Here is a 10314-nt window from a genome sequence, read left to right as displayed (position 1 = left end):
TGCCCCAAAGTTCTTCGTAGTGGGCACCATGGAGCAATCCTGTCCTTCTTCCCCTATTCTTGAAAATCCTGGGGTTAATGCATCTGCAGCAGAGGAAAAAGCTTTTTTCTTAAATTTAGGCTTTTCGCTCTAGTTTTGGTCTCCAGTTCTCTGCTCAATAAGACTTCTTTGCTTAATGCTCCTCCTGTCCCAAACAATGTGGCTGCAGGACCCAGAAAGCCTTATGAAGACATTAGGCAGGAGTTTTAGTAACACCCAACAACATTTCCTGTGGTGACCCCTGAGCATGTCTTTCAGCTTCCATAAGACTACAAACACCTAGTGAGGAGAGCACAACAGACAATACTATTCTTGACTTACCAATTAAAAGTATTTGCTATGTACAGAAAATTACACACAATTTACAGATAATTTTAAAACTTCACAGAGCTCAGACAGTCATGTTATATAAATAATAAGAATCACTGCCGCAGTGCAACAAGAGCATTAAAGTGCTGCACTTGTTTGTGCCAAAATAAAGGAGTTCCAGAGAATTACCAGCATCCCCACACTTACTGGAATTCTGGGAGAGTGCAACATAACACATATTCCTGTTGTAATGAAATGTAACAGTTCATGTCTTCCTTTTAGATGCATGGAGCATCCCACCACTATTTACATTATAATCATATTAGAAGGAAAGAAAGGTTTGCTGTTATTCTGACTTAGTCTTCACGTTAAGTCAGAAAAAGCTAGTAGGTTTGTAAATATGCTAAATGACAACTTTTTATTTCAGGCGGTTCAAGAACCTACTAGGAATGACTCTATTTTGGACCTGGTGATATCTAATAATAATGAACTCATCTCTAACATTTGTGTGGGTGAGCATCTGGGGAACAGTGATCACAACATGGTCTCCTTTGAGATAATGCTGCAGAGACAGCTCTATAAGGGAGTAACTAAAACGCTCAATTTTAGACGTGCAGACTTTGCCAGTATATGGGCATCTCTTCAATGTGTCAACTGGGAAAGGCTTTTCATGGGGTTAGACACAGAAGGAAAATGGAACATCTTTAAAACATTGCTTTGCAGGTATACGCAACAGTATATTCCCCTTGTGAGTAAGGAGAGGCATCGCAAAGCAAAACCTTTATGGCTGAATAAAAGTGTTAGTGTCAAGGTTGGTAAGAAAAGACGTGCTTTTAGGGCATTCAAGTTAGCTGGGACAGCAGAAATTTTCATCAGGTACAAGGAAGCAAATAAAGCATGCAAAAAAGCTATCAAGCAAGCTAAAATAGAGATGGAAAGGGATATTGCAGCTAGGAGTAAAAAGAATTCAAAATTATTTTTTAATTATGTGAATAGTAAAAAAATGAAGCAAGAAGGGGTGGGAACCTTATTATCACGGGGGAGGTAAGTTGGTTGATGAGAACTGGGAAAAAGCTGAAATTTTGAACTCTTATTTTTCATCTGTCTATACATCTGAGGAGCCAGATAATGAAGGCTTCCCTTTTAATATGCCCAGTGCTAGTAATTTAGCTACTGACGCATGGGTCACTCGGGAGGAAATTCAAAAGAGACTTGAACATGTAAAGGTAAACAAAGGTCCAGGACCAGATGGGATTCATCCCAGGGTATTAAATGAGCTGAGCGCTGTGATTGCCAAACCTCTTCACTTAATTTTTCAGGATTCATTGAGGTCGGGCATGGTGCCAAGAGACTGGCGGATTGCTAATGTGGTGCCGTTATTTAAAAAGGGATCCCGTTCTCAGCCTGAAAACTATAGGCCTGTTAGTCTGACATCAGTAGTAGGAAAAATTGAATACATTGCAGTTCACAATACTATTAGTTTGTGCCAGCATGGTTTTATGCGTAACAGATCTTGCCAGACTAATTTAGTCGCCTTTTATGAGGAGGTGAGTAGGAACCTCGATGCTGGAATGGCAGTTGATGTCATCTACTTGGACTTTGCTAAAGCGTTTGATACAGTACCTCACAGAAGGTTAATGATCAAATTAAGGAATATTGGCCTAGAACATAATATTTGTAATTGGATAGAGAACTGGCTGAAGGATAGAGTACAAAGAGTGGTGGTAAATGGAACATTTTCTAATTGGACCAGTGTGGTTAGTGGAGTACCCCAGGGGTCAGTCCTTGGTCCTTTGCTTTTTAACTTGTTTATTAATGACCTGGAAGAGGGCATAGGGAGTACTGTTTCTATTTTTGCTGATGACACAAAATTGTGCAAAACTATAAGTTCCATGCAGGATGCTGCCGCTTTGCAGAGCGATTTGACAAAATTAGAAAACTGGGCAGCAAACTGGAAAATGAGGTTCAATGTTGATAAGTGCAAAGTTATGCATTTTGGTAGGAATAATATAAACGCGAACTATCTACTGAATGGTAGTTTGTTGGGGGAATCCTTAATGGAGAAGGATCTGGGGGTTTTTGTTGATAACAAGTTGTCTAATTCCAGGCAGTGTCATTCTGTGGCTACTAAAGCAAATAAAGTGCTGTCTTGTATAAAAAAGGGCATTGACTCAAGGGATGAGAACATAATTTTGCCCCTTTATAGGTCCCTGGTAAGGCCTCACCTTGAGTATTCAGTGCAGTTTGGGGCTCCAGCCCTTAAGAAGGATATTAATGAGCTGGAGAGAGTGCAGAGACGTGGAAGATTTAAGCTATGAGGTGAGACTGTCGAGGTTGAGGTTGTTTTCTCTGGAAAAGAGGCGCTTGCGAGGGGACATGATTACTCTGTACAAGTACATTAAAGGGGATTATAGGCAGATGGGGGATGTTCTTTTTTCCCATAAGAACAATCAACGCACCAGAGGTCACCCCTTTAGATTAGAGGAACGAAGCTTCCATTTAAAGCAGCGTAGGTGGTTTTTCACGGTGAAGGCAGTGAGGTTGTGGAATGCCCTTCCTAGTGATGTGGTAATGGCAGATTCTGTTAATGCCTTTAAGAGGGGCCTGGATGAGTTCTTGAACAATCAGAATATCCAAGGCTATTGTGATACTAATATCTACAGTTAGTACTAGTGCTTGTATTTATAGTTTATGTATGTGAGTGTATAGATTGGTAGGTGTGGGTTAGGTGTGCTGGGTTTACTTGGATGGGTTGAACTTGATGGACACTTGTTTTTTTAAACCCTATGTAACTATGTAACGTTACGTACCTGCATTAATTAACAAAACCATTTGTTCCCTTTTTCTTAAACTCACAATATTTTAAAGTCCACTCGAGGGTTTGTATTCATACATAAGCTAGAATAATTCAGAGTTATGTTTCTCTTCCAAAGATGGAGTGACCAAAACTTAAACACCATATTGGAAAGAAAACTATATACATAAATGCAGAGTCTCACACATGTTGTGCTATAGATACAATGGCCCCGTGCCAAGATGTACAGTTCCAGTAGTCAGATTAAGCCCATCTCCCGCTTGATGCAAAGCCACGGCTGAAGGAGAAACTCACTTCAGAGCTCTTGTGCTTTCCCCAGGCCCGGAATTGGACGATAATAGCAGTGCTGTTATCTTCTGTGCCATATTGTATAGCCTGGGGAAGAGAGCAAACAACTCAGTAAGATTATAAGCAACCGCATTCTTTAAAAGACTAAATTTCTAAGCTTAGTTTTAACAAAACAGGGATGATTCTTCACCAACTCATGTAGGGACCCTGAGAATTTAGTTGCCCTTTCACTCAGGAATTACCTCTATAGTTTAGACAACTTAAGTGGCCAAACTATGTAAACCCTGGTTGGTTTACTCCAGTTTGTCCTACTCTGCTTTGTGAGAAGCATGCATATTTTGGTTCAACGCACTACATTGTGGTCATGACATACAGTTCTCAGCGAATCCATGCCTGTCAAAAAAATTTGCTCATCACTACTGAAGACAGAGGAATTGAAGATAGAATGAAGATAGGTAAGATGGAAGTAATGGTAAATCTAAGATAAACTATGAGTGCATGTAGAGGAAATTTAAGAACAGGTCTAGAAATCGTTAAAGTTTTAGGTGTAAGTATCATGTCCATATCATGGTCTTTTCACCTTTTATTTTTAGCCTTTTATTATTAGAAACCTTACTTCACAAATAGGAATCAGGAGGAAATGCCTCCTCTTAAATTACAAACCTACACATCTGCAGGAGTGGGACTGAAAAAGTGGGACACTTTGGAGTTTAAATTACAAACAAAAAACCCAGATAGAAGACAATTTTAAAGTTCAGTGTAAAAATGAAACTGGGTAAAATAGACTGCGCAAAATAAAAAATATTTGTAATATAGTTAGTTAGGGAGAAATGTAATCTATAAAGGCTGGAGTGAGCAGCTGTATAACATAATAGCCAGAACTCTACTTCCTGCTTTCAGCTCTCTAACCTCTTAGTTAGTCAGTGACTTTAGGGGGGCACATGGGACATAACTGTTCAGTTAGTTTTTTTTTATTTTTACACTGAACTGTTCCTTTAAGTGTGAAAAAGTACCATAATTATTTGTGTCTATCTAATGTACAAATGGCAGTGATCTGAAGGTAAGCATAAGGTTAAAATGTAATACTATTTTTAAGAGACCTGTAAAATATTATGTACTTAACTACACTGTACCTCAAAGAAGTACATTTGGGTAACGTTATGGTTAGAGGTTTAAAAGATTGGGTAGGATGGAATAAAAGTCATAGTGGGATTTATTTGTCCCTAAAAAAAACTTTATGCACAATTAAATGTCAAAGCATTCAGTAGAAGGTCAATCTTATGTGGACTGTGCATTAATATAAAGGTATGGGACCCCTTATCCAGAAACCCATAGTCCAGAAAGCTCCAAAATATGGAAAGACCATCTCCCACAGACTCCATTATAAGCAAATTATTCTAATTTTAAAAAATGATTTCTTTTTTCTCTGTAATAACAAAACAGTACCTTGCACTTGATCCCAACTAAGATATAATCAATTCTTTATAGAGGCAAAACAACCCTATTGGGTTGATTAATGTTAAAATGATTTTTTTAGTAGAACTTAAGGCACAGAGATCCTGAGCATTCTGAATAGTAGGTCCCATACCTGTATCTCATTTTTTTTATTTCTCTCCATGCCCATTCCCTCCTTCCCCATACTGTGCCTTGTATGATAAACCTTATCAGACGTGTTAGTTGTCAGTACAATAAGCTGGGGTTGGATTACATATTACATTTGTAAAATATTTATGGAGACCCAGAGCACATTCATTAAAGGTGATAAGTAAATGCAAATATGTCTGTCATGGAAGTAACCTTGGATCATTCATTTGGAGGGGGTCATTTTGAATTTTTTCTCAAAGAGCGTAAATAAGTTGGGGTGACAAAATGCTTAAAATTGCCCCTTGTGTTATTGCTCTAAAGTAGGGTTGCCACCTGGCTGATATTTTACCAGCCTAGGCAGTAAAAATTATGCCAATATTTTAATAGGGAAAAAGATAACAGTATAGGCTGCCGGCAGCCAGAAGGCTGGTATTTTTTCTAGAAAAGGTGGCAACCCTACTATAAAGAATGGGTGCTACATATATTACTAAGATAAAAAAGCTGAAATAAAAAAGTTGATGACTAAAGTTATTGGACTTATCGTAGACTAAAACTCATTTTTTATTACATTTCATGTTGTATTTTAGCACTTTTCATGCTTTTCTTCTGTGTGCCACTGCTTTGGTTTTTATATATGTTTATTGTTTTCTTTCATACTGTAAATGTGTATTATTATCGTTTAACTGTTTTGTGTGTAGTCTTAACTTTATTCACAAGATGGCAACAGCAGTGTCTATTCTGCTTTGTATTATGCAACATATAGCAAGCATTGCATGTGCTACTTTTTGTTCTGCTGTTTAGATCTTGGTTTCCTCCCAGAATCCTAAAACAGGCAAGTTAATTTGTTCCAGATAAAATTTACCTGGTCTATTGTGTACATGTTATAGGGACTGTAGATTGTAAACTCCAGCGGACACAGGAATTTTCACCTTCTAAGTCCAGGGAACAGTCCCCCTGCCCCTTTACCAACAACATCATCCTCCACTACGAACCTTGTCTGTTCCCTTGTAACAGCTCCCCAAGTGCAGAGCTATGCAGTGGTGACAACCATTTTCATAAACCTCATTTCTGGTTCCAGGTGTCATAATGGTGATCTGGAACCAGGAGAATGCTACTGATACAAGTGCCGACTCACTTGTGTGTCTAAGGGTACGATAATAATCTTTAGGCTCGTAGTATTTATAGAAAAATAGGTATATTTATTGCTTGTTAAATAAACAAGATATAGCATAAGAACAGTTAAATAAAAATAGAAGCATAGGGAACCAGCATAAGATGTTACATAGCTGTCCCTCAATCCTGTCTGTCTGCTAAATCTAAACATCCAAGCTGTCTTATCCACCTTTCCTCCTGGGAAAATCACACCTCCACAGAAGGTGGTTTTGATGTTTTACACTGTTGTTTATGCATAAACAAATAGGATGCAACCCCCTGACAATGTAAGTTGTAAGCTATTTACCATACAATGACACAACTGTTTACACAGTCGTGTAGCGTACATATTGTATTACATTTGCAAACAACATTCCCTATATTATCAGATATAATATAACATATGATCCCTCACACACTCCCTACAGGTGGCACCCCTACCTATAAATCATTCCCTTTCCTGAACCCTCTTGTGGCCGATCACCCCCTTTTAAGTAAATGCCTGCCCCGCCCATTCCCCCACCCAGCCTGCCCATTTCCCTGCCCCATCCAACCATTCCCCTGCTTAGCCTGCCCGTTTCCATGCCTCGCTATGTCATCACTCCGCTCCAAGTGACATTCACTGCAACCCCCCAACCCTAATGCTGGTAATAACCATAAAGTATGGTGGCAAGCCTAGTAAAAGCCCGGTCACCCTCTGTATGTAAATTGCACCTGAATCACCTGAATATCAACTTACCCCTGCCATTTAAATGTAGAGTGTCAGCCCAATCCACAAAAGCAGTCAGAGCATGGAGCACTGTTGGTGTATGGCCTAACAGGAATGGAGTCATGGCTGGAGAGCAGCAGGGCCAAGATACACATGCATCTGAAAGCAGCAACCCTCTGCATCCAGCTTTGCTCATATTACAGTTTCTCTTATTTTGCTCCATGCATGTATTCCTACAACATAAATGATTACTGTATAATGAATATTTATAAGTCTTATAAAGCCACTATTTCTATGTAGATTTATAGAAGCTGTTGTAATTGTAAGGTAGAACATCATAGGGTTGCAGTGCATGTAGGTTTGCAGATGACAAAACTAAAGAGATGTGCATGATACTGACCTGTCTATACACTTACTATGCACTGAGTTATCTCAAAAAACTTACCTTGGAAATCTCCTTTGTAATGTTACTATTATAAGCACACATAGAGGCATGTTTATTATGCTGTGTAAAATGAAATTTGCCGAAAAAACAGTGTAAAAAGCTGTGTAAAGTAAGTGGTTAATTTCACTGTCAAAATGCCAGATTTTACACCGTTATTTTATGTATATTACGGTGAAAGAAAAAATGCATAAAAAAATTACGCCTTTTTTTATGCAGCAAAGCCTGGCAATGTATGGTAAATTGTGTCACTGTTTTTTACACAGCATAATAAATAGGCCCCTTCCCTTTTGTGAACATTTTTTTCTGCTAGTGACCTATATTAAATTCAAACACACATTCTGCAAATAGCTTGCTATTAGGGTTGCCGCCTGGCTGGTATTTTACCAGTCCAGCCAACAGAAACGTTGCTTGAATCCCATGTTATTAATAGGGAAAAAACATAATAATATCGGAAGGTCAGTATTATTTTATTTCATCAGCATACAAAGTTAATGACACCAAGAATTAAATGAATGTTGCAGGGCCTGGCTGCAAAATGCTTTTAGAGCCCTCCAATGTTCATACAGGTGAAATATGATGGGGGGGAATATTGGAATTGTTTAGCAATATGGACCCCACTGGACCCTCAGTACCTGTTATCACTGCATGGATCTGCTGTGTCTCCTGTTAACACCCCAGTTAGACTAGTAGTTCAGTTTAAGGTTATATGACCTGTGAAGCCACATCTGACCCATCTGACCTATTTAGAAAGCTACACAGATGAACAGACAGGTTTTCTGATGCAATATGGTTCCAGAGTAGGGTGGGCTCTGGATAGGTTACAGTGAGACCAATTTGGATATCTGCGTCATAACCAGCTGAATTAGTAACGAGATGCCTACTTTAAACTACAGCTGTTAAATTTCTTTCCAGACACGAAGCAGTGAGGATAAAATGCTTTCTAGCATACAGTGTTACACAGGGCTGGTGTCATTTTCAGTAAGGTTGCATCAGCTGTAAAATGACAAGCTAAACAGATGAATGCAATGAACTATAATATGTACTCCGCATTCTTCAAACAGATCTTAATGTTTTTTGCCTCAGGCAGAAAGATCACAGAAAGAGGCCTTTTTCAAGGACATTAGTTGTCATTCCAATCATGTCGAGCTTTAGTTTTCTTTGTTCTAAATGGAAGCATTCTAACAGCCTGGCCCTAATATTAAAGAATAGTTTTGTTAACCTTCACTGAAATATTTTGTTGGTAAGAATGGCTAAGAATTGCTGAGTAAAACAATCTTCTTTTATTGCAATAATGTGTAGGAAAACCTTGGCATAATTTTTCAGTGCAGGTTAAATACCTGAAGCCAGTAAGCTAGACCAAATGTCTTTCCCCGTTGGTGGCCCCTAAGACATAAGAGGCAAGGACACTGCAGCCATAAGCAGGGCTGTTTTAATAAATGGGCAAAAGGGGCATTTGCACATACCCACCAGGACACGTTTCATCTGGGATAACTTTTTGCAGAAACATCATGCAGAGATGGCAGACCCTTCCCTATTTTTATCAACTCGTTACTTTAATTTCTTTGCCTTTTTTCTTGCGGCATCCCAATATTGTCATTTTTCTGCTCCAAAGTCCAGTGCTGCACACTTGGGGATAATGTGTACTTCAGTAAGCGCAGACTATTTCTTCACTGCCTGCCAGTGAGCAAGAATAAGCCACTCCAAATTCCAGTTATTATTTTGGCTAGCAATACAGGGGATGCTGATGCCACGGGGCGAGTTGAGATACTCGCCTCAGGGAGCAATGGCAACTTAAAGAGCCAAAATTTCGATTTTCATATCATATATTTGCAGAGAGTCCTAGGCCACCTCAGGGTGGCCAGAACAACCCTAAATGCAACCCCCATTGACCTGATCCATACTGATTTCTGAGCCTGGCAGTGTGAGGGGTGCCTGGGGCCCTAAGACGGCCCTGATTAGAGGGCCGTTTTTACCTCTATAGTGGGATTTTTTTTACCTCTATAACAGGACTTTTTTTTTACATGTATGCAGTGCATCCCCAGGGCCGGATTTGTCTTCTGGGCGCCCCGAGGTCGCCCCTGTTGGTTGCCCCCCCTCCTTCACGAATGCGCGACCCCCCCCCGCGCGCCAGCCGCGAGTGTGCATGCACTCCTTTAAACTCCCATACGGAGCAGTGGGGAGAGGTCCCCGACTGCTCCGTATGGGAGCCAAATTAAAAAAATTTCTTGCAGTGGGGCGGCATGCCGCCCCTAAACTTCTGCCGCCCTAGGCCTCTCCACAAATCCGGGCCTGTGCATCCCATGAGTTTATTAATCATAGGATTTGGCAGAGGGCCTGGCTTACTGGAAGCATGTGTCTATGGTTGTTACGTAAGATACTGTGCTGTATGTTGGCCAGACTAAAAATCAAACTGCATTATTAGGAATTACATTTCATTTTAATGGTCACTAGCCAAAAAGTAGCAAAAGGGGATGTGTTATATATTATAATGCAATTAAGGTACTGAACCCCTGGCAAAGTGCCATCTGAGGAAGTGGCTGGGGACCTGAAATAATTCCAAATTCTTTGTTTGTCAAGCAAAATAAACTTCACTTACACTATATAAATAATGAAAATCTTGTTTCAGTCTTGGAATGACACAATCACAGCAAGCAGGCAATCACCATTTGAGGACACTGTTATTAAGGCAAGCTTTGCATCACCCCAAAATCATGTGTATGTGCTAGAAAGGGGGACCTGATACACGTGCCCATGCACTGGCTACAGAATTAGATGGTGAGGAGGGAGGGGGAAAGTGACTGGTGAATGGAAAGTGAAAGTAATTGTCTGCCCCGCTTCCATGCCTAAGACATAGGGACAGTGAGGCAATAGATGGGTATGGATGCATTAATAAAAAAATGAATCTGGGTTTCATGTTCAATTTGAAAAGGACTTTTATTATACAGTTTTTCTGGGTGACAGGTCCCCTTTAAT

The sequence above is a fragment of the Xenopus tropicalis genome, chromosome 1 (genome assembly GCF_000004195.4).
Source record: "Xenopus tropicalis strain Nigerian chromosome 1, UCB_Xtro_10.0, whole genome shotgun sequence".
In the NCBI taxonomy this organism is placed as follows: Eukaryota; Metazoa; Chordata; class Amphibia; order Anura; family Pipidae; genus Xenopus; species Xenopus tropicalis.
The sequence above is the reverse complement of the archived record's forward strand: the minus strand, read 5'-3'. Positions refer to the sequence as shown.